This window comes from Thalassophryne amazonica, chromosome 3 (assembly GCF_902500255.1).
Source record: "Thalassophryne amazonica chromosome 3, fThaAma1.1, whole genome shotgun sequence".
NCBI classification, from domain to species: domain Eukaryota; kingdom Metazoa; phylum Chordata; class Actinopteri; order Batrachoidiformes; family Batrachoididae; genus Thalassophryne; species Thalassophryne amazonica.
This window is the reverse complement of record NC_047105.1, coordinates 137,190,451-137,214,922: the sequence shown is the minus strand read 5'-3', so window position 1 is coordinate 137,214,922 and position 24,472 is coordinate 137,190,451. Positions and strand designations below refer to the sequence as shown.

General features: G+C 43.7%; 1 long non-coding RNA gene across 1 annotated transcript; it reads left to right on the top strand.

Moving 5' to 3' along the window:
• Positions 1 to 15,744: 15,744 nt before the first annotated feature.
• Positions 15,745 to 23,998, top strand: LOC117508036. The gene is made up of 3 exons (XR_004559959.1): positions 15,745 to 15,756; positions 15,962 to 15,967; positions 23,912 to 23,998. It is a non-coding gene; the product is annotated as an uncharacterized LOC117508036 (long non-coding RNA).
• Positions 23,999 to 24,472: the final 474 nt, after the last annotated feature.

Sequence of the window (24,472 nt, the reverse complement as noted above, 5' to 3'; positions counted from 1 at the left end):
AGCCAAGTAGTCTGTCACTCATCCCTGACTCAAGGCACCAAGAGAGGCTTTGAGAGGCAGACGACTCGAGACGACAAGGACCATAGCTGAAGTCAAGGAGACGACAGTGGTGGAATCGACAATCTCAGCAACCGAGAGAATAAAGAGAGGACAATCATTACGAAACAGTAAGTTTAGTATTAAGAACAAGCAGTGAAAATATGGCTGAAGGAGAGCCAGGACCCGTAGCAAACCCCGAATCCGAACATGAAGGGACAAAAGAAGTGGATTTTCGGCCACACAGAGTGGTATTGTATGGACGAGGATATGATACTTGGGCAGAAACAGTTCAAAAATATGTCATAGATCAAAGTGTGGAAACTGATGAAGAATGTTTCAAAGAAGATATGGCAGAAACTATACACACATTAGGGATATATTATCCAGGTAAGCATAAGGAGGGGCAGATCCTGGCCATTTTGGGGAGCCCACCAGTCCCAAAGGACAAGATGGGGACCAGAGAGTGGCTTGAATGGTGGTGCAAACTTCTCGGAGAAGAGTGGAAAAGAGGACAAATCACCACCTTAATAAGCCCTGAGAAAAGTTATGACTGCGTAGTAAAAATGACAGCTGGGTTGTTGGAAGTAGAGACGGTCCTGGTTAATGTTAAAGCAAAATCAGCGTCCGTATATGCTGAGTTTAAGTCCATGGCAGAACGGCTAAAAGGGTTAGGAAGAATGCTTAAGGAACAATATCCTATAATGGAAGATATGAGTGGAAGTCAGATCCTCGATAATGAAGACGAAGGCAAGATAAACTTCCAGGCCGAATCCGAACAAAGTGATGAGGAACACAAGTCAGAGGGAAGTGGAGATGAATCGATATCCCCGGGAGGTCCTAATCCTAGGGGAAATGGTCAAGAATATAAAAGCCCGGACCAGCTCCATACAAGCTTTGACCCAGAGTGGCCAAAATTGCCCTTGGGAAGTGTGAGAGGAACAACCTCAACAGTTAGAAAACAGACAGAACGCCTGGTTGAGCAGGATAAAAGACGAAGAAGCCTACAGCTTAAAGCTGAAGAATGTGTTGCTGGACCGAGTTACCATATTAAAGAGGAAGGGCGTTCGCAGGAGGTCTTTAGAAAATCTAAATCAAAAACCCACCATGTATACACTGAATCTGACTACATGGAGGAATTGGACCCTATGCCCGAAGGAACTAAAAAAAATGGTGGTCCAAGATGGAAGACGGGCATATCATTATTTTGGCAGTCCTTGGGATATAGATGGAGATAGTCTCATTGTCTTCACAAATCCCAGACTGAAAATTGCCAACCGAAAATTCCGAGCAAAGCTCAAGGAGCGGGCAGGCAGAGAATCAATTCAATCAATCAATCAATTTTTTTTTTTATATAGCGCCAAATCACAACAAACAGTTGCCCCAAGGCGCCTTATATTGTAAGGCAAGGCCATACAATAATTATGTAAAACCCCAACGGTCAAAATGACCCCCTGTGAGCAAGCACTTGGCTAATACCAAGAAGAGCTTGAGAATATAAAGGGGAGAGATCTGGACGGAAGATCGATGGTGATAACAAGCGCACCACGAATGGCGTATCATGCACTCATACATGTGCCCTTTGAAAGCTACCCAGGGAGAGAAAGTTCGATCGAATACATGGAGGAAATGCTGAAAACTCTGGGAACAGCTATTGATTTGGCCAAAGAACACCAGCATCGGCGGGTGGTGATATGTGTGGACGGATTACGATCTGGACATATGACATGGGAAGAGGCAGAAAAGGTTGCCATGGCAGCCGTGAACCTACACATGCGTACCCCAGGAGCATGGGGATCAATGAGAGAAATTGTGGTGGTCACTAGCAATGAGCAGGAACAAGATCGAGTGAGAAGGGCACTTGAAGCGGTGAACCTAGGACCAAGTAGAGCAGGTCCAAGGAAGGGTGCAGTTGGAGCAAGTGGAGTGGCAACTAGTCCCCCGCTAGTGATGCAGTCCTTCCCCACGGCGACAAGTGAGAAAAGATCAGTTCATGCTGTGGGAGTGCAGCAATTAAGGATTAAAACCCCACGACCAACATTAAAACGAGTTACAAGTGGGCTCCAGACTATCATACACCCCACAAGCTCCCAATCTCGGATGAGAGAGCCTTTCCAGGCTCCTCCACTGGATAATGGAGAAGAGGATCCTATATTAATTCCTCTACCTGTCGGAAATGCCGAAGCAACCGGGTCACCCCGAAGGTCAGAACAAAACAGGGACCCACAACCACGAGACCGACGTCCTTCCCATGAATCTGATATGGATGACGATCAGGAAAGAGAGTCTGAAGAGGAGATCAATCCACAAGACTCGGAAGAGGACGAACCGCTATCTGTGGTAGGGGAAAGAGAAGTCTCACGCCCAGAACTACGAACTGGACGCTATAGAGGACGAAAGAAAGACGTTGGGGTGTATAATGTGCGTGTAGCATCAGAGAGAATTGCAAGAGATGTCAGGTTCAACCCAGTGGAGTCCTGAGATAAGCGACAAACCTATGCTCCAGAAGTTGGGCAAACTGGGTATGACATCCCAGAAGAGTGGATTGAGCGACAAGATGAAAAGAAAACTCTCGAGGTAACAGTAACTGTTGGAGAGTGGGCTAATATACTAATGTGGCCCTTCTATCCTACACTGACTGCCTGTAAAGAGTTAACAAATAACTTCAGAGTCGCCTATTTAGGCGTTGCCCATGATGTGATGTTGAGGAAACTAAAAACAGCAGCTTTACGCTGGTCACGGCAAGTGTTGAGAGAAACTAATGAAGAAAATCTGGATGATGAGGGAGAAACAATTCCACCATCGTCAGGATTACAAGCGAGCCTCCCAAATCAGGACTTTCCTGCTGGATCTAGAGAGCAAAGTCTGCCAGCAATTCAAGCTGAAATCCAAGCAGACGGCAGGGAATTCCAGGAATTCAAGAAATTAAAGATGCTGGTGAGAGAGAAAGAACCAAATGAGGACCTAAAGGACTATTTGAAAGAAGTGTGGCAGAGCTTCTAACAGCGAAGAGGGTAAATCTATGTGGCTGGCCCAAGTTACCAGTCAACCCATCAGTCGGGGTGAACCAGCACAAAACCATTATGCCAGGTTAGTGTTGGAAGATCCCAATGATGAAGATTCCCATATTGCTCGAGCTAAAGCTGGACTAGACAAAGGTCAAACATTAGTTCAAGTATGGCATGGGCTAAAACAGACGATTTTGCCACAACGCTGTGTTAGGGCACTGAGAGAGGTCACTAAGGGAAGAAGAGGGGAGATAACCTTTGTAAAAATGTCCATAGATGGCACTACAGTCCCACAAATGGACGCGGTGGTGAAGAGCTGGGATCTGGAGCAGCAGTTCTATGAGGAAAAGAGGAAGAAGGAGAGCACACCGAGATCAGGACAAAAACCGGTGGGAGTGGAGAAAAGAAATTCAGTGCCTAAACCACCACCTCCTCAGCTGCATCAAACACCACAGAGGAATAATCAAAGGCCTCCAGCAGGACAATGGAGCTCTCGGCCGAGAGGTCCACCACCTCCACCACCACAATCGCGACCTACACCTGCACCTCGTAGTGGTGGCTATCTCCTTAAAGAGGAGTACGACAAATTAACTCCAGAACAAAGGAAAGCCCTCCAGGAAGTCCGCCAAGCCTCAGCGGCGGCTGGAGGGCAGAAGAAGTAATGGCTTCAGAGGCGCGGGTCATGCTAGACCATGCCTACTGGGAGGGGGACAATATCTACACTAATGTGGATGGAGAACCGTACCTGGTGGACACAGGAGCAGAGGTGTCCATGACCCGCAGAAGCCTCGAGACCAAGGGATACCTACTGATCCAGTATGCGAATGTGGCAACGGAGAAAAGACCATTTGGAATATAGAAAGGGATAGTTTGGATAAAAGGCCCCTTTAATTTGATAACAGTCAAGGATTTGAGAGAATTGTATCAGCCCAAAAGGCTTTGAAATCTGATAGGACGACGAGTGAAAAAATTACAAGCAAGAGTTGTACGAATGGATATGACTCCAATTGGAAAGAGTCCGGTAAGCTGGTACAAAGAAGTGGATGTACCAGCTGTCACAGAAGAAAAGATTGGAGAATGTGATTTCTCTGAAGCAGGGAAAGAAAAATTAAGGGAAATTATCTCCAAAGCTAAAGTAGCATGATTTAAAAATGATTGTGGACATTTGGGGGCTAAATACATTCATGTCATCGAAGGAGGAGTACATCCACCGGTGCGACAATATCCCTTGAACCCTGGAGTGGTTGAGGAAATGGATAAAATAGTAAAAGAATTGGAAGCTTTGGGGATCATTCGAGTGGAATTGAATCCGATTACTAACAGCCCCATCCAAGCAGTTAAGAAGCCAGAGTCGGCAGGAGGAGGCTGGAGACCAGTAATCAACTTCAAGGCTCTCAATCGACGAACAATAGCCAATAGAGCGAGTCTGATGAATCCCCAAGGAGCACTGAAAATGCTCCAAATTAAGAGATACAAATCATGCATTGATCTGGCAAATGGATTCTTTTCCCTGCGATTAGCAAAACAGTCACAAGGGAAAACAGCATTCACACATAAAGGGATAAGTTATGTGTGGTAACAACTCCCGCAGGGATACACAAATTCACCAAATGTGTTCCAAGCAGCAGTAATGGAAATATTAAAAGATCTGGGAGTAACAGTCTACATCGATGATGTGTTTATCGCAGATGATGATGAAAATGAACACCTAATGCGGCTGCAAAAGGTGATACAGAAGTTCACAGAAGCGGGATTAAAACTCAACCTGAGGAAATGACAGTTTGGACAATTCAAGGTTAACTATTTGGGATTCCAGGTGTCATCAGACCTGGGACTCTCAGAAGTATACCGAGAAAAATTGAGTGATTAAACCACCGCAATCTGAGAATGACCTACAGAAAATATTGGGATTATGTAACTATGTGAGAGATCACGTTCCACACTATCAGAGATACGCAAAGCCCCTTTATGCTCGTCTCAAGAAGAAACCTAGTGGACAAGAGCAAAAGCAATGGATTTGGACAGCTACAGATCAGGATTGCTTGGAAAAGCTAAAGAAAGCCATTCAAGACGCGGTTAGGCTGGAGCCGCGTAGTCTGACTACTCGTCTGCTAGATGAAATAAGCTGTGAAGAAGAGGATTCGGTGGTAAAAGTGAGCAACAAAGGAGGGGGTATGGTAACTTTGTGGAGCTATACTCTGTCTTCGATTGAGAAAAAATATCCACCGGAAGAAAAAGAACTGGCAGTCTTGGCTAGATACTGGAGTGCGTTAAAAGAACTTGCACAAGGTCAGGGAATAAAAGTTATCACTCAAAGCCAAGTCCACCGGTTCCTAAGGAAAGGAACTATTGAGAGTACTAAAGCCACAAATGCCAGATGGGGAAGGTGGGAGGACACCATTCCCACACGGAAGGAGCTGGAGAAGCTGCAACTTTAGATTCCGAGAAACCAAGTCTGCCGAGTGCTCAAAGACTGTGAAGTATGTGGTCGATACAATCCAGGATGACGAGGACAAAGGGTGTATGGTTTCACCATAAAGAGTACTGTTCCATGGGGATCAGTATGCATGGATGTTGCCGGGCCCATGGGGGTGACCCGTAAGAAAGGAGAAAAGTATCTGTTGGTGCTTGTGGACTCTATGTCGGGCTATGTGACTGTTAAGCCTGTGAGAAAAGCCAACGGCAGCAATGTGGTCAACATGTTGGATCAAGTGTGTTCAAATCTGGGGATACCTAGGGAGCTGAGAAAGGACAATGGGACACATTTCCGTAATGCTCAGGTCGACCAGTGGTGCCAGGGAAATGGAGTAATGAGAATTTACTCGCCCCCATACACCTCTCAAGCAAATGGAGTTGTGGAAAGGGCTATTGGACTGGTGAAAAACTGGATTGGGAAAAATGCTAACACGAGGGAATGGAGTACTAAGGCCCTGGAAATTGGACAGGCCCTGAATGACCGCCATCATGCTGGCAGGCCCACCCCTTCGCAAGAACTGAACCAACGCCCATTTTCGACACCGGAAGTGGGGCGGAGTCAGACTAAAAGGGACAGAGAACCAGAACCAAAGATCCCATTTAAGGTTGGGCAGAAGGTGTGGGTGAGAGCTCGAGATCACCTAACCAACACTGCTGTTAAACCTAAGTATGAGACCACAGATACAGTAGTGAAGATACTGGACAGCAACACAGTAGAATTGAAGAAGAAGGGAATCCAAGGAGTAGAGCAGCTGAAGCCAACTCCTAACTAGACGAAACCAGGAGCTAAACATGGCCAAAAACACCCAAGATCTTCCGCCCTTCGTCAGAATGGCCACTGTCAATGGGGTGGTTGCCTTAAGAAGAACAAAAAATGACCTCTGGGCAGGCAGAGCCTTGAAGAAACTATATCATGCAAAGAAAGGATTTTTATCATATGAAAAGGAGATATTACAGTGGAAAAAAGTTGAGAATCACTGTGTGATTTGCCACGAAGACGTACCGCTGACGGTCCAATGGTCGGGACCTGGGATTAGAAAACCCCCAATTCCAAATGGGGCAAAACATGAGTTCAAGCAAATACTTCACAAGCCGGTGAAGGTTTTGGATGCACTTGTATGTGGGTTATGCTGACTAGCCCAGTTGCCAAGAATGGTCTTTTACACCCAGTGGGACATACGTGGAGACAATGTGGATATGCAGGTGTGCTCATGCTATTGGAATGGACATGCGATCGAGTATTGCCTGATGTGTAAAGCAAGAACTCATATGGGAAGACTACTGCATGTGGCAAGAGCAGAAGGATGGCAAGTGAGAAGGTTTTTGGACCCCCAGAGGACCTTTCACACCGATGAAGCCTGTTGGGGTAATCCTGCAGCAACAGTTGCACTTGATCAAGCTGAAGGGAATCAAGGCAGTGGTGACGTGAGTCCAACGGCACCAAGTGTCTATTTGATGTTGGAAACAACTAGAGCAGGAGGAAGTGACCAAGCTGCAGGAGGTGGTGAGCGAAAGCCGTCTTTGTTGCATGAAGCTATACATCAAAGTTGGTCCCATGGTCCAGAGTATGGGCAAACTTATGACCCTCCAATAGACACAGTGCAAATTCCACTGGTGTTCAGAGTGTATAGAGATCCGGAGCGACCCGGATATACAGACATGATGGGAGGACTGACAGATGATCAACAGCAAAAAGCCCAAGAAGAAGGATGGATCGGCTCTTGGGAACTGACAATTTGGGCCAAATTGATAGAAGAAGTTATAAAAAAAAAAAACCCAGAAGTTCCACTGGAAGATGCAGAAGAGGTGCCACAAGAAAAAGGGGGCAGAGAAACCCTCATGCATTATTTTACCACTGGACTAGATGCCTGGGGAAATAAAGCGGCAAAACCGAAGAAGAAGTCAGCCGAGTACCACGTGACACCCGAAGAATGGGTGAGAAAGAGGAGGATACAATCTATGGGGGGAGTGGCTAGCAGAGCGGACACTCCTAGTAGGCCGGACCAAACACTTAGGGTGCGGCTCACAGTGCTGATGGTCTTGGTCCCCTATGTGGGGGTTTACGCTGTCGCGGCACATGTTGACCTCCTGGAGGAACAGCAGCAGTCGTTACACCAACCGACTCAAGGTGAGGAAAAATCAGGAAAGCCTCAGAGTCGCTGGATGTTTCCCTCCATTTTCCGCGGGATAAGGAAGAAGTAAAAAGAAGCGGCTGTTTGCAAAATGTTGCAAGGACCAGATGTAAATAGAGTACCCATTATTAATAATCGAGGAAGACTTGGACCCTATATACAATGTGGCATTGGTGCTGAGAAACTATACATAAATTGGCCAGAAAAAGATTTTGATGAAGAAGACTGGGAACTAGCATCTAACGGATATTATGTCTCAAATTATGAATATAAAAGAGATGCCGACTTAACAGAGACAACAGGACAAAAATTACTTGCTGAACGAGTGCTTAGCGAGGAAAGTCTGCGGCATTGGTACATAATAGGACGCCGAAGAATACCCCAATCGGTTCCAAGATGTCCAGACACCTACCCTTGGATATTAAATGTGGTTTACCTACAACTCAAAGACCTGAGATTCACATTGAGATGGGGGATTAATTACGTTGAGCCACTCCAGGGAGTCTATGTTGAAATATACCTTAACCAGTGCTTGATCTGGACAACGAGCCCCAACATGCGACATCAAATGTACAGACGACTGCAAGACCCAAGATATCACATTTTAGATAACCAGACATTAAATTTGAGAGTTATCGATCATCCTCTGGCCTGTGTGAGCTGCCTACCCCCAACCATACCAACAATCTTTGTAAATCAAGACTTCTTCTACCTGTATAAAAAAGGAGTCTGGAACTGTTGTCAAGCAAGGAAGACTCAGCTTCAAATTGAGCCCAAGGATCAAGAAGAGAAGCCTATAGTTCCCCTTTATCTAGCCTTATCACAAACCAGGTATTCTGGAAAACAGTTTTGGCAGCATTGGCAACATCTATGGAACTATGGAACATCTATGGAACATCAGGTACATAAACCCTCCCTAAACCTGACAGGATAATTGTTACGATGTGGAAGTGGGCGTGGAAAGGAATGGATTCAGAACTTAAGCACCCATCTCCCATCTACACTCATCTCTTTAAGAGACAACGACTATTCCCTATGGTGGTGCATCTTGGGAGAAAAAGAAGGAGACCGATGGCGGAGTGACAACTCACTCTGAATCATGCAGCGGACCTTCAAACTGGATGAAAATAATGTAAATAGTCTACGATCCGGGCATGGAGGACTTACACCATACTTGGAATTACCCTACAAGAAAATATGTTTAAACTGGCCACAAAAGGATTACAAAGAGAAAGGATGGTTGCTGGGAACAGGAGGATACTTTATAGATAATGATTCGTATAAAAGGACTGCTGACCTTGCAGAGCCTGGATTATACACTCCTCTGGAAGCTATCGTGGACAAAGTTGGACAACACTGGTATTGCCCTGGGGTCGGATGGAAGTTTTACCCAATTCCCCGGTGTCCAGACTCATATCCCTGCATCTTGAATGTAGTGCATGTACAGAGAAGGGGCTACAGATTTAAAATAAGGTGGGTGTAATGTTGATCCATTACAGGGAGTGTATGTGGATATTTGGCTTGGATCTTTCCAGATTTGGACCAGTAGTCCCTATATGTTTAAAAGACTTCAACTACAAGAGGCACGTTCAACTTTTTATTTGATTGAGAACCAAACTTTGCCAATATGCACGACAGTACAGTACCTTGACATCGAGAAAGGCGGAAGTCTCCCACCTATTAGAAGTGGATGGCGAACCAGACTACTAGTGGGGCTTTGGCAACCCCCAAGGGCTATACTGATACGACTTAGCATAAAGTCGGGAAGAGGACTATTCCGGAGATTGACTCCTCTATACTCTGTGATGGTGCAGTATGTCTACAGTGGAACGGCATATTGGGACGCCTATGAGGATATCTTGCACCTACGTAGAGAATTGAATCCTGCATCTTCACAGTGTTTCTACACACCCCAGGGACCACCGCCTGAAATGAAGGAGGTGACAGTCGTCACTTGGAAATGGGCGTGGTGAGGACTAGATATTAGACTCCCATGGCCATCTCCCTTGTTAGTCACCCTTCTTCAGCAACGAGTATCAAGCGGTTCTGTTGTGAACACGAGACAAACAACAGCACCTAAGATCGTCTATCTCCGAGATGGAAGAACCACAGGAAGACAGCGTGATCACCACGCAACAACAAAGAACCAACGAAAGACCAAGAGAACAGGAGTTTGGCATAGAAATGCCACTACTGCAACGGCCCCAAAAGCTGGAGCCGCTGCCACCAGTACCAAGTGAATTCTACTATGAAAATGTTGGATGGCCAGAATTACAGCATTATTAGTCGGCGTTGCTGTACTTCTAGCTATACTGTACTACTATGGTAGTACGCCCTGGACCTTAACCCATATCAGGGTCGAGTACGCAACAACTAAAACTTTCCAACAGACATGTTGGGGAGTTGAATCAAGAAACACCTACATGATATGGGACCAGAATTCTACAGAGAAATGGGCAAAGATAAAGAACCTAACCCAGCATGGCTTAACGACACCTTTCCGTGGGTCTGGAGCATTCCACTGATACATTTTGGGGGGAATTTTCCAAAAGGATACACGTGGACTGGGCATAGTTTGCGGGGTCCACATAAAGCAAACTTCTATGTGCAAAAACTACCAAAGCCTGATGAGCTAAGGTCAGTACCTCAGGAAGATTTTAGCAAAATTGATCAATGCGTGGTGAATAAAATCTATGGAAGCTTACATGAGACAGAATACCATAATAATTTGGCTGAAGGTTCTGGTAAATCCCCCCGATGTCCCATAGACCAAATTAAGACAGGGAATTGGCTAAGATGGGTATATAACTGTACACAGTTGTTACAGATTCCAACCATTAAGGGGACCCTTCAAGCATGGCAGGAAGGAGTTAGACGTAGTAAGGACGTCACCTGGTGGGGAATGGAGAAATATGAAGTTGAAGATTGGGTATTCCCCTGTTTGGATCAAAGTAATAATTATTGGGTTAAATATCAATACATCGCCATGGTCTACTCCAGAGACAGAGCTACTTGGTCCAGTGTACTCTGGAGACCAAACCCTTATGTTACGCCATGGCCCTGGAAAATGATTTGTAACAGATTTAATACCACATGCACGATAAGCCTTGCCCACCAAAATTGTAGAAATGTTCCTGGCTGGGAAGAATACTGTGACGCTTACTATGACGGCGAGTATGACACTTATGGCCATCAAACAGTTTGGGAGAAGAACAATGCTGGCGTATGGATAAGAGCTTTTCCACCCAACGTTGGATGTGCCAAGGCTGTCCTGGGACATGGAATGTCAAAAAGGAAGCAGGTCCTAGGCCACATAGTGCCATTTGTTGGTGATGCTTTGATAATGCTTGAGGAAGGATATGCCTTCAAGAAAAGTCTATGCGAAGGACGAGAAATTGTCGGTTACGAATGGTTGGGACCCAGTCGGATTTACAATAATGGTACGTGTGAATCGCCTGTAGAACATTGGTTGAGCTGTGGAAAAGGAAGAGGTCGGCATGAATGTTCTTGGTGGGAAAGAATGGAAATAATAGCTGGAGGAATTATCACCACTTTCGCTGCAGAGACCGGAGAAGTCATTAAAGAAGGTCTCGAAGTGGTGACTGGTTGGATTGGACATTTGTTTGGATATCTTTGGCCCTATCTGTTAATCATAATAGGACTAATTATTGCTGCAGTGATTGGATATGTTTTGTTAAAAGGAAGTTTCGCAGCCGCCCTGCGCTTGTGTGGGAGGAGCACACAACGCAGTGATATGGAGCCCCTCCTCCGTTAGGGGAAGAGCAATGAAGCCTACAAAGCCCGACGCCGAGACACGCCCTGTTCATTCTGACTTGGGGGAGTAAAGGAAGAAGAAGCATCTACATAACTTGTAGTCTTACACACCTCTCTGCAGCTTCTCTCCCCCTGCCATCCCCTCATTACCCCATCCCCGTAGAGACGGTGCCTGCTCACAGACCACCAATAACCAGCAAAAATCTATTTAAGCATAAAATAATAATATAAAAATAATAATAAATAAAAATAATAATTATAGTGGGCGATTTTAACATCCACACAGATGCTGAGAATGACAGCCTCAACACTGCATTTAATCTATTATTAGACTCAATTGGCTTTGCTCAAAATGTAAATGAGTCCACCCACCACTTTAATCATATCTTAGATATTGTTCTGACTTATGGTATGGAAATTGAAGACTTAACAGTATTCCCTGAAAACTCCCTTCTGTCTGATCATTTCTTAATAACATTTACATTTACTCTGATGGACTACCCAGCAGTGGGGAATAGGTTTCATTACACTAGAAGTCTTTCAGAAAGCGTTGTAACTAGGTTTAAGGATATGATTCCTTCTTTATGTTCTCTAATGCCATATACCAACACAGTGCAGAGTAGCTACCTAAACTCTGTAAGTGAGATAGAGTATCTCATCAATAGTTTTACATCCTCATTGAAGACAACTTTGGATGCTGTAGCTCCTCTGAAAAAGAGAGCTTTAAATCAGAAGTGCCTGACTCCATGGTATAACTCACAAACTCGCAGCTTAAAGCAGATAACCCGTACGTTGGAGAGGAAATGGTGTCTCACTAATTTAGAAGATCTTCACTTAGCCTGGAAAAAGAGTCTGTTGCTCTATAGAAAAGCCCTCCGTAAAGCTAGGACATCTTACTACTCATCATTAATTGAAGAAAATAAGAACAACCCCAGGTTTCTTTTCAGCACTGTAGCCAGGCTGACAAAGAGTCAGAGCTCTATTGAGCCGAGTATTCCTTTAACTTTAACTAGTAATGACTTCATGACTTTCTTTGCTAATAAAATTTTAACTATTAGAGAAAAAATTACTCATAACCATCCCAAAGACGTATCGTTATCTTTGGCTGCTTTCAGTGATGCCGGTATTTGGTTAGACTCTTTCTCTCCGATTGTTCTGTCTGAGTTTTCATTAGTTACTTCATCCAAACCATCAACATGTCTGTTAGACCCCATTCCTACCAGGCTGCTCAAGGAAGCCCTACCATTATTTAATGCTTCGATCTTAAATATGATCAGTCTATCTTTATTAGTTGGCTATGTACCACAGGCTTTTAAGGTGGCAGTAATTAAACCATTACTTAAAAAGCCATCACTTGACCCAGCTATCTTAGCTAATTATAGACCAATCTCCAACCTTCCTTTTCTCTCAAAAATTCTTGAAAGGTTAGTTGTTGTGTGGGCCGCCAGAAGAGGAGGTACTGCTGGCCCACCACCAGAAGGCGCCCTGCCTGAAGTGCGGGCTTCAGGCACGAGAGGGCGCTGCTGCCACGGACACAGCCGGGAGTGACAGCTGTCACTCATTAATTCCTGACAGCTGTCACTCATTCTTCATCATCGCACTCCATAAAACCCAGACGTCATCTCCTCCTCATCGCCGAGATATCATACTTCTTTGGAGGTAATAGACTCAGCCGTTTGTGTTTTACAATATAATCTGTATATTGTGAGTGTTTGCAGGAGTACCGGTCCCTCTGTCTGTGGAAGCTGAGTGAGTGCTGGACGGCACTCTTTTCCCCTGAGGAATCACTGCGGTACTCTGCAGAATATTGTGTTAGAGGTGGAGGTGGCATTCCCACCGTTGTTGTTACGGGGTGTACACACACCCACACTTGACTGTCTTTGTTCTTCGCCAGCAGTACCAGATCCGACAGTCGGGGACGGTGATCACCTGGGAATTCGGGACTTGGCGGCTCCAGTATTCACCAGGTTCGGTGGCGGCGGAAATCGTGTGGTTCCGGCTCTTCTCAGGACAGACGTCTTCTATCCTCGAGCCTGCCCACACATCACCTTTGTGGATTGACTGTAATCATATTCTGAGATTGTCTGTATATTCGTTGTGCACCTTCACAACATTAAATTGTTACTTTTTGGCTCATCTATTGACCGTTCATTTGCGCCCCCTGTTGTGGGTCTGTGTCACTACACTTTCACAACAGTAGTTGTAAAACAGCTAACTGATCATCTGCAGAGGAATGGTCTATTTGAAGAGTTTCAGTCAGGTTTTAGAATTCATGATAGTACAGAAACAGCATTAGTGAAGGTTACAAATGATCTTCTTATGGCCTCAGACAGTGGACTCATCTCTGTGCTTGTTCTGTTAGACCTCAGTGCTGCTTTTGATACTGTTGACCATAAAATTTTATTACAGAGATTAGAGCATGCCATAGGTATTAAAGGCACTGCGCTGTGGTGGTTTGAATCATATTTATCTAATAGATTACAATTTGTTCATGTAAATGGGGAATCTTCTTCACAGACTAAGGTTAATTATGGAGTTCCACAAGGTTCTGTGCTAGGACCAATTTTATTCACTTTATACATGCTTCCCTTAGGCAGTATTATTAGACGGCATTGCTTAAATTTTCATTGTTACGCAGATGATACCCAGCTTTATCTATCCATGAAGCCAGAGGACACACACCAATTAGCTAAACTGCAGGATTGTCTTACAGACATAAAGACATGGATGAGCTCTAATTTCCTGCTTTTAAACTCAGATAAAACTGAAGTTATTGTACTTGGCCCCACAAATCTTAGAAACATGGTGTCTAACCAGATCCTTACTCTGGATGGCATTACCCTGACCTCTAGTAATACTGTGAGAAATCTTGGAGTCATTTTTGATCAGGATATGTCATTCAAAGCGCATATTAAACAAATATGTAGGACTGCTTTTTTGCATTTACGCAATATCTCTAAAATTAGAAAGGTCTTGTCTCAGAGTGATTTTGAAAAACTAATTCATGCATTTATTTCCTCTAGGCTGGACTATTGTAATTCATTATTATCAGGTTGTCCTAAAAGTTCCCTGAAAAGCCTTCAGTTAATTCAAAATGCTGCAGCTAGAGTACTAACAGGGACTAGAAGGAGAGAGCATATCTCACCCATATTGGCCTCTCTTCATTGGCTTCCTGTTAACTCTAGAATAGATTTTGACCGTTGGGGTTTTTACGTAATTATTGTATGGCCTTGCCTTACAATATAAGGCGCCTTGGGGCAACTGTTTGTTGTGATTTGGCGCTATATAAATAAAATTGATTGATTGATTGATAACAGCGTACAAACTTAAGGAGATAAGTAAAAAGAATAAGAGAGCACAATGTCCAACAATACTGGCGGCGTAAATGACACCATCTTCAAAGTGAGTAGAGTGGAGTTTATTGCACTACTGTTAGTATGGCTGCTATACTGCTGTGTCGGCTGTTGGGACTTACGACAACCACTGCGAATAGTAACGCTACTACATGGATGTGTCAGATTGGCGATCATCAATCTGCACTATGGTCAGAGTGACTTAGGGTTGTCTTTATTCATCACTCACGTCCTCGGTCGCTTTACTCTCCAGTTTGACTGTTGGGGAATATGGCAGTACACATCAATTACAATTTGGATGGTGATAGATATGACAGCAATCTTTTATGTCCCGGCAGTGATAGCTGACATTGTGTGCGAAGCTGTGATGGCCTTGACCCTGTTGACGTACATAGCTACGTTAACTGGAGCCGTACAACGCAAGAAACCCTGGCTCTACAAACTTGGACTTATCATAATTTGGGCCTTAGGATGGGGAATGTTATGAGCTTTATACTGGCTGTCCATGGTTAGTCAACTACTCCTGCTGTTATGGTTTACGACCTATGATGCTTGCTTCCCGCGTACGGCTCCTTCAGCTACAGTGGGAATGACAATGTCACCACAGTCCCACTCTCCTATGGTGATCATGAGGCGTCTCTGGGGTACATCTGAATAATCCCAACGAACACTTTTGCTTGCTTGCAATATAATAGTTAAAAGACTAATGTTTCCTCTTACACTATAGGGGGATATAAGATGTATTCATTGTCAAGCCACCCTGGAACAAGCGCTCTACTTCTGGGAGATAACACCGACTCTGGATTATCATCTCGGGAATATGAGGCAAATCCGCCTCCATTGGAATTACCATCAGAATCACCACTACTGGACGAGCAGCCTTCTGACGGCGACGGCAATCTACAGGTGGGCGGAGAGGAGTACGTGGTGCTGGATGAGTGTCGTTCAACTCCAGCTCCTCCTGTTCTGTCTCCAGTGGTGGATGAAAAGGAAGTGCTCATCCTTCATCCTGTCGATGACGACAAGGATGTTTTTATGGAGGTACAGAGAGATCGGCGGAGCTTCAAGTCATGGAGGGGGTGTCAGGAAAGATGACTTTAAGCTTGCTTTCAGCTTGTTTTCATCTTGGAATATAATACGAGCCATGGAATTAATATACATGCTGTTGGATTAAACTGCACAGTTTTTGGTACCTTCCAGGAGTAAGTGAGGTCATACCGGACATTTCCATTACAAATGGGGAGGCCCACGGAATGAACTCGGTGGTGAAGATGAGGGAATATATCTAAAAATGATTCTAACATGACAAGTATGATCAAATGAAGTATTAATGTGTTAAAATTAAGAGTTGATTAGAAGATGTATTTTACAAATAAGTGAAATGAATGATTATATGAGTTGTTTTTCATAAAGAGTGCAGAGTCAGAGAAAAAGAGGAAGTGAAGAAGATGTCGCAAGTAGGGCAAGAAAAGCTGATGTTAAACAACTGATCAAATGATTAAGACGTTGGTAAAATATGAAATCAATCAATCAATTTTATTTATATAGCGCCAAATCACAACAAACAGTTGCCCCAAGGCATCTTATATTGTAAGGCAAGGCCATACAATAATTACGGAAAAACCCCAACGGTCAAAACGACCCCCTGTGAGCAAGCCCTTGGCAACAGTGGGAAAGAAAAGCTCCTCTTTAACAGGAAGAAACCTCCAGCAGAATCAGGCTCAGGGAGGGGCAGTCTTCTGCTGGGACTGGTTGGGGCAGAGGGAGAGAACCAGGAAAAAGACATGCTGTGGAGGGGAGCAGAGATCAATCACTAATGATTAAATGCAGAGTGGTGCATACAGAGCAAAAAGTGAAAGAAACACTCAGTGCATTATGGGAACCCCCCAGCAGTCTAAGTCTATAGCAGCATAACTAAGGGATGGTTCAGGGTCACCTGATCCAGCCCTAACTATAAGCTTTAGCAAAAAGGAAAGTTTTAAGCCTAATCTTAAAAGTAGAGAGGGTGTCTGTCTCCCTGATCTGAATTGGGAGCTGGTTCCACAGGAGAGGAGCCTGAAAGCTGAAGGCTCTGCCTCCCATTCTACTTTTACAAACCCTAGGAACTACAAGTAAGCCTGCAGTCTGAGAGCGAAGCGCTCTATTGGGGTGATATGGTACTATGAGGTCCCTAAGATAAGAAGGGACCTGATTATTCAAAACCTTATAAGTAAGAAGAAGAATTTTAAATTCTATTCTAGAATTAACAGGAAGCCAATGAAGAGAGGCCAATATGGGTGAGATATGCTCTCTCCTTCTAGTCCCCGTCAGTACTCTAGCTGCAGAATTTTGAATTAACTGAAGGCTTTTCAGGGAACTTTTAGGACAACCTGAAATGAATAATAAGGAATGAGAATGTTTGTATATGATCATATGAATTGTTTTTATGTAAAAGAGAGTTGTAATGAAATGATTGAATATGATTGATGTGATTTTGAAGAAATGATTTAAAAGAATGAATTCTCGGAAAAACTGAAGTGTTAACAGAAAAGAGGAACTTGAGAAATAAGTTACTGGTAGGGGCTGCAGGGATTTCCAGTAAAGCAGAAGGAGAAGGGAGGAGCTTTTGAGTCAACAGCGTCCCCATGGTAACCAAGATCATCTGAGGACGACTGGAGTCAAGAACATATATAACTTGTTGAAACACCAGAAAACGGGGTTATTCTTCCAGGGAGAGGTGCTGTTGCCACTACTCCCCTGCTACGAGGAGATCACAAGACTTGACCATCTTGTGAGCAGCAATTGGAATCGTGGAGTGAGAGGACTGGAGCCATAAAAGATCATTTGAGAGAGATTTCAACTCCCACTCAGGCCGTCCAGTCACGGAGTAGCAGAACAATGGAGGATAACCACTGGCCTTAAGTCTGAGTGGGGAATGTTCAACGATTTCTCTCTCAAGGAATATCACAGCATACCAGAATGGATTAGATCAACTTTTGGTTGATTGAAGACGGAATAAATTCTTATGTGGATTAACTTCCTGAAGGATTACAATATCACACAAGGATCGTGGTCAGCTAACGACTAATAGCTGATGAAGAGGTAATCAAGTTCATCGAGCTGGGGACCCTAACCTCAAAAACCTCCTTCCCTCACTCCTAGAAGAAATTTGTTGAGAAATCAATCCAGTCCCAGTCAAAGTAAGATCAGTCAGAATTATTGAATTAAAAACAAAAATCTCTGCCAATCATTATTCTAATTACACTTGAATTACTGTTGTGAAATTATCACCATATAACCTATTTTGATTATGTTATCGGCACTTGGAAAACCTGCAATAAAATTCCAAGCATGCAGTTAAAGTGTTAAGGCTCGGACATTGGATTATTGATGCTTCTTAAGGTGTAAAAGTTAAGTTTATTGGGTGTACAACATCAAAAGGCTCTAAAAGGTTAGTCTGTTTTTTTAATGAAAATAACACATCCTGGGGACTCGCTGTATGAGTCACTAAATTTAAAATCTAGCAACATTCCAAGAGCCCTGATCCATAAGAGAAGAGCTGCCGTTAACGGGCATGGCCGATTCGTATCCTGGTTCCTAAGAAGGCTATTCGACCGGGGTGCGAGATCAGCTTCAGCGGGGTGGACGTCCGGATGGAGGCAGTGAGCAGCTAGACGAATCTCCTCGCCACCAGCTTGAACAGCCTTTGTGTAGCCCTGCCGGGTAATACCCGTGGAGACACGAAGGTCGGACCCCAGAGACGGAGAGCTGGTTTACACAAACACACTCATCGGAGGGTGAGCATGTGCCGTGTATCTAAAAAGCGGGATCTGTCAGTTTATATCAGTCTCTGTCCATGTGTGAGTGGCCTTGACGACAGCCGCAGGAGGCTGTAAGGGAGGGGCAGATGAAGAGGGAGCTGAATATCTTCACCAAGGCAGTTGAATCCTTCAGGGGAAAACAGTGGGACATTTTAACTTTTGGTAGCTGATAAGGCTGCCATGTTTTGGTTTAAGCAGAGAGGTACAAAATTCCAATACAGTCTCTCTTTAGCCATCCAGATCCAATTGTGAATATCGAACTGGTCTTCAACATCAATTCCTTTGCAGGGCAGACAATTGCTCCAAGATGGTTTCCAACTTGCAAAAGTTTATGCAGTCTGAGATTGTTCGCCTTGCCCACCTTGTTAATCATGATGGTTGGGGTAGTGTGGCAGCCATCTTGGCAGCTTTCCAGTAGGTCAGGTCAGTGCCTATCATAAAGGCAAATTAGAGTAAATAAATCCTTGATGTCTTCCATGGAAAGTGGTGCCAAGCATTCGAAGTACCATTTTCTCCCAGGCGTCAAGAACATAGCCCGCAGAATAGGTTCCATCTGGGCACGCAGGGTCCCCCAACCCTGATTTCCTTGTTGAAAAAATGATGTCAATAGCATTGAGAGACCAGCTGATCAATTCCATGTTTACTCCAAATATAGTTAGAAGAATTCACAGTCTGGTGAAGTTGGGACTTTGAAGGTTGAGGCAGAGATAGAGACAAACAAGAGAGGAGATAGGAGGAGATGTGACTGCCCTCACTGGAGTCCCAAGCTGAAAGCTAGACAGAGACAGCTCTCACTAAAGTGGCGTTAGATAATATCTGTGCTAATTCATTATTTTATGTTAGTGACCAAGTATTTGCCTTTTTTATTTGATTAGAAGTCTCTGAGATCTGGGGCAAAGTTTAAATATCAGAGTTAGGTTTCACTTCCATCACGCATGTCCAAGTTTCAGACACATGGAAGGCTCCCCCTATCTGTGAGAGCCAGTAACACATAGACTAAACTACACCCACTTTAACATCTACATTGTATAAAAGTGCTTTGCCAGGCATCTTCTTGGTCTTCCACAAAATGGACACCATCTGTGAAGACCCAGGCCTGGTTTTCAATATGCTCTTCAATAAATTCAAAATGGGGAATATATCTATGTGGTTCTTTGTAAGGGGCAGTAAATTACCTAAACAGCCAGGAGAAATCACAGTGGTAAATGACATTCTGCTTGCAATGCATTCAGACACCACTATGGTTCTGGTGCTGTTAGATCTTTGTGATGCGTTAGGTATTGTCGATCATTGTATTTTACTTGGTAGGCTGGACAATCATTTTGGAATTATGGGGAATGTTCTTGCATGGTTGACATCTTACCTAACCAGTCATTCTCATTGTGTATTGTACAACACTAACTCCAACCTTGGTGACTTGAAATTTGGGGATCCACAGGGGTCCATCTTAGGCTTTTAGGCCTTTCTTTTCCCATTTATATAGCAACCCTTGGGCACATATTGCGGTGTTCTGGGATTAGCTTTCATTGCTATGATGATGACATTCAGTTGTACATGCCGATAACTGCTGGTAATCTCATATACATAAATCCTTTGAGGGTTGTCTTGCGCCAGTGAAAAGCTGGATGTCCAGCAATTTCTTACTTTTAAACCTGGACCAGACCGAAATGATGGTTCTTGGTCCAGCGAAAAATCTGCATCAGTTTAACTACTTAACGCTTAACCTCGGTTCATGTGTCATTCATCACATTGACAAAGTCAGGAACCTTGGGGTGATTTTTTTTTTATCTCACATTGTCCCTTGACCTACATGTTAGAGATATTACGAGGGCTGCTTTCTTCCACCTACGAAACATGGCAAAGATTCGTCCCACTTTGTCTATGGCTGATGCAGAGACCCTGGTCCATGCATTTGTTTCTTCTAGAATGGACTACTGCAATGTTCTATTTTCTGGTTTACCACAGTCCAGCATGAGGGATTTCCAATTTGTTCAAAATGCTGCTTCCAGACTCTTGACAGGAAGCAGAAAATTTGATGACATTACACCCATTTCAACTTCACTGGCTTCCTGTCTCTGTAAGGTCAGATTTTAAGATTCTGATATAAAATTTGTTCACGGACAAGCACCTCCATACTTAGCTGACTTAATTAAACCCTACATACCAGCCTGGGCTCTGTGTTCTCAGGGTGTAGGCCTACTTTGTGTCCCTAGGGTGATTAAAAAGTCTACAGGTCACAAAGCCTTCTCTTATCGTGCACCCGTTTTGTGGAATGATCTCTCTATGGAGATAAAACAGTCAGATTCTATAGAGACATTTAAGTCCAGACTTAAGACGCATCAATTCTCTGCATATTGGCATAGTATGGCACTATGCTTCCTGTCCTTTTAAATTAATTTTATTAATAGCAAAATCTGCCTCAACTTTATCTAAATTCTGTCTGTGCCTGTTAGTGAAGCTTGCTAGCAGATGGCAATCACCTGAGTATTTTCTCTGCTTTTATTTTGATTTCCTGCCAATGAATTACACCTTAGGTGTGTTTTGTCCAGCCAACTGATCCTGCTCTTTTTCTCTCTGTCTGAGGTGTCAAGGGCATAACAAAGGATTGGTCGCTGTGGACCACGGAATGCTAGACTGACCCTGAGATGCCATGCCTGAAGCTGATGCAGTGGATGTTGTTTTGATTTCATGTTTTCTGTTTCTTCAACTTTGGGAAACTTTGTAAAAACCTTGGAACTGTTAGAATGTACTAAGCTAGTGGTGGGCAATCATGCGCCATGAAGGGCCAAGACACTGCAGGTTTTCCTTGCTGCCAGTCACCTTAGCAATGATCAGGTGTCTCAGTAGGTGATTTCATTGTTGATCATGTGTTTATTTTCAGGGGAGAAGCTCATCAGCAAACACACCTGCTGAAGTGATTGGCTGCAAGGAAATGTACTGTCTCGGCCCTCATTGCCCACCCCTGGCCTAAGCAGAGGATCACCCCTTTGAGTCTTGTCTGCTTGAGATTTCTTCCTCAACATCATCAGAGTGAGTTTTTCCTTACCACTGCCGCCTGTGTGCTTGCTCTAGGGCAGGGGTGCCCAACCTTTTCTGAATGGAAATCTACTTTTAAAGTTTACAGTGTATCGAGATCTACCAAGCCATATGGAACGCCACAGTGTAGCCACAATATATTGTGCACCAATATAATAACACAATTTTCTGGCAGGTTTTAACAATAATAATGCATCAATGAAGTAAATGTGCATGGTGGAAAAGAATAAGCACAAGTAGGCCCAGGACTGGCCGAAAGTTGGAAAAGTTGTTCCCTATCTTAGTGGGACTTCTGGCCCCAAGAGGAGGAAGCTGGTCTCTCATAGTCCGGACAGTAGGAGCTGAGTGCAGCTGTAAGCAGGAACTCAGGCACTCTCTGTCTGCATTAGATTCCAGATTTACATTCATGTCAGGTGTTGCTCTGGAATTGAGCTCAACGTCATTTTTCAGTGTGAGGATCCAGGATGAAGAGTGATGCCACTTTGGATGATATACAGTCCACATCTATATTTTCCCCAAATGGAAAACAGAGAAAACTGACAACAGGCTCTTTGGATGCAAAGTCAGTGAAGCGTCTGTCAAATTCTGACAAGATGCTCTGCACGTCATCCTCATAACGTGCACTCTTAGGCTCCATGGTCTTTGTCTTGGTGCTTAAGTTCTGTGTCCATGTGTGGAAAGTTCTGCAGGTCTCACTGTTGCAACCTGCTTGATAGCACATGAAATTTGCTTTAAAACTTGCTTTCAAATCCAAAAGCTGATCATATTCAGCATGAATTGAACGTTTCAGAAATTCTTTAATTTCAGGCATAAGACCATTCCAGAAAGGGCTGGACCAAAAGGAGCAGGACGTGCAGGAGCCGAAAAGGTCACAGGACTGTGCAGGAGGCCTGAAAAAAATCCCGCTTGTGTGCCTTGGTGGCTGCTGTATTAATTGTATTATGTTACTAAGCCATATATATTGATTTATAACACAAAACTGTCAAAAGGGGTAATAGCTATAAGGGTAAACATGACTGAATATATCATCAGAGCAGTAAATTGATCAGTACATGTGAATGTCACGCAGAATGCTGCAGCATTCAGGTACCATCAGAAATTACAGGACTTTTTGTTGTTTGTGTTGTGTTGTGTTTTGTTGTTTTTGTTGTCAAACTCAGAAGTTGCTTGTGGCAGGAGTGTGGCTTTTGTTTTATTTATGGTAAAAAACATATGATTGTATCAATCAATCGATCAATCAATTTTATTTATATAGCGCCAAATCACAACAAACAGTTGCCCCAAGGCGCTTTATATTGTAAGGCAAGGCCATACAATAATTACGTAAAAACCCCAACGGTCAAAACGACCCCCTGTGTATCCACACAAAAGATTCATTCTGGCCTATATAAGGTGCCTGAGCCCAGTGAATCAGACCCCCCCCCCCCCCCCCCCGCACACACACACACACACACACACACACACACACACACACACACACACACACACACTCACATAAAAAAATCCAAGCAAACCCGCTGTAATTTCCAACGGTACATGAACGCAGCAGCAGCAGCATTCTGTGTGGTGTTCACATGCACTGATCAATTTACTGCTCTGATGATATATTCAATCATCTTTACACTTATATTTATTACCACTTTTGACAGTTTTGTGTTATAAATCAATATATATGGCTCAGTAACATAATACAGTGATAGAGCAGCCACCATGGCACACCACTGTTTTTTTTTTCTTTCAGGCCTCCTGCACACTCCTGCGATATCCAGAAAATTACCTTTGCTGAGCCACCTAACGTCTGTGTGCAGCAGATGTGTGTCTCATCCAGCTGTGAACAGAATAAATGCGTCTTCAGACTACTGAACCGAACAGAACACTGCTGCTCGCCGACTTTTCAATTCCTGGACTTTTCAAGCGAGCAGAGCAGATTTAGCCAGGTTAACATTAGAAGTTAGCATCGTATTTCTTGTGAATCATCTGAAATGCCGCTCCAAAGTCCCTTTCTTCAGTAAAGCCACATTTACATTGCAGATAAGACAGATGGATTTGCCATTTGAATAAATTAATAATACAGGATGAAAATTATAATTTTTCTTATCCACCATAGAAGAAGAGCTCTTCTTCTACTCTGACATTTAACGGCAACCGGCATCCTTGTTGGTGCATTGCTGCCACCTGCTACGTCTGTTATAGCAGCACTAAATCCTCTCGAGTCCAGTGACAGATTTTTTTTTTCATGCGATCGACTGGAACTCAGCCCACAATCGGCTGGTCGATCAACTGGTTGGGCTCGCCAGCTCTAGGGGTTGGTGATGACGTTAGAACTTACTTGTGTGAAGTGCCTTGAGGCAGCATAGTTGTGATTTTGTGCTACATAAAATTAAATAAATTGCAATTTAAATTAAAAATTGAAATTTAATTGAAACAACACATAAATGAGACAGAGACATTAGCCAAGCCAAGGGGTCAAGGAAGAGTTGACTTGTTTTTGGTGCAGATCCATACAAAGGATTGGATCTTGGCTTTAATCCTTGAACTATGAGCTTTGATCCTGATTGCTTTGATCCTTATTCTGCATTTGACTTTTGATCTGTAATACTGATTGGTTTGATCTTGCAATTCGAATTGCAGGTCAGTTCAGCGATCAGTATCAACAGTCAGGACAGACTCCTTGATTCTGGTCCATTTCATGATAGTAAGAAAATCAAAGCAAGACAGACAGATAGACAGACAAAAAGCAACAAAGACATACCCTCATAGATGAGGTTCAAAAACCAGTGCTCGGGAACAAAGAATAGTATCAAAGCTCTGCAAATGACTGGATCAGAGATCAGCCCTTGGTCATCAGGATCACTGAT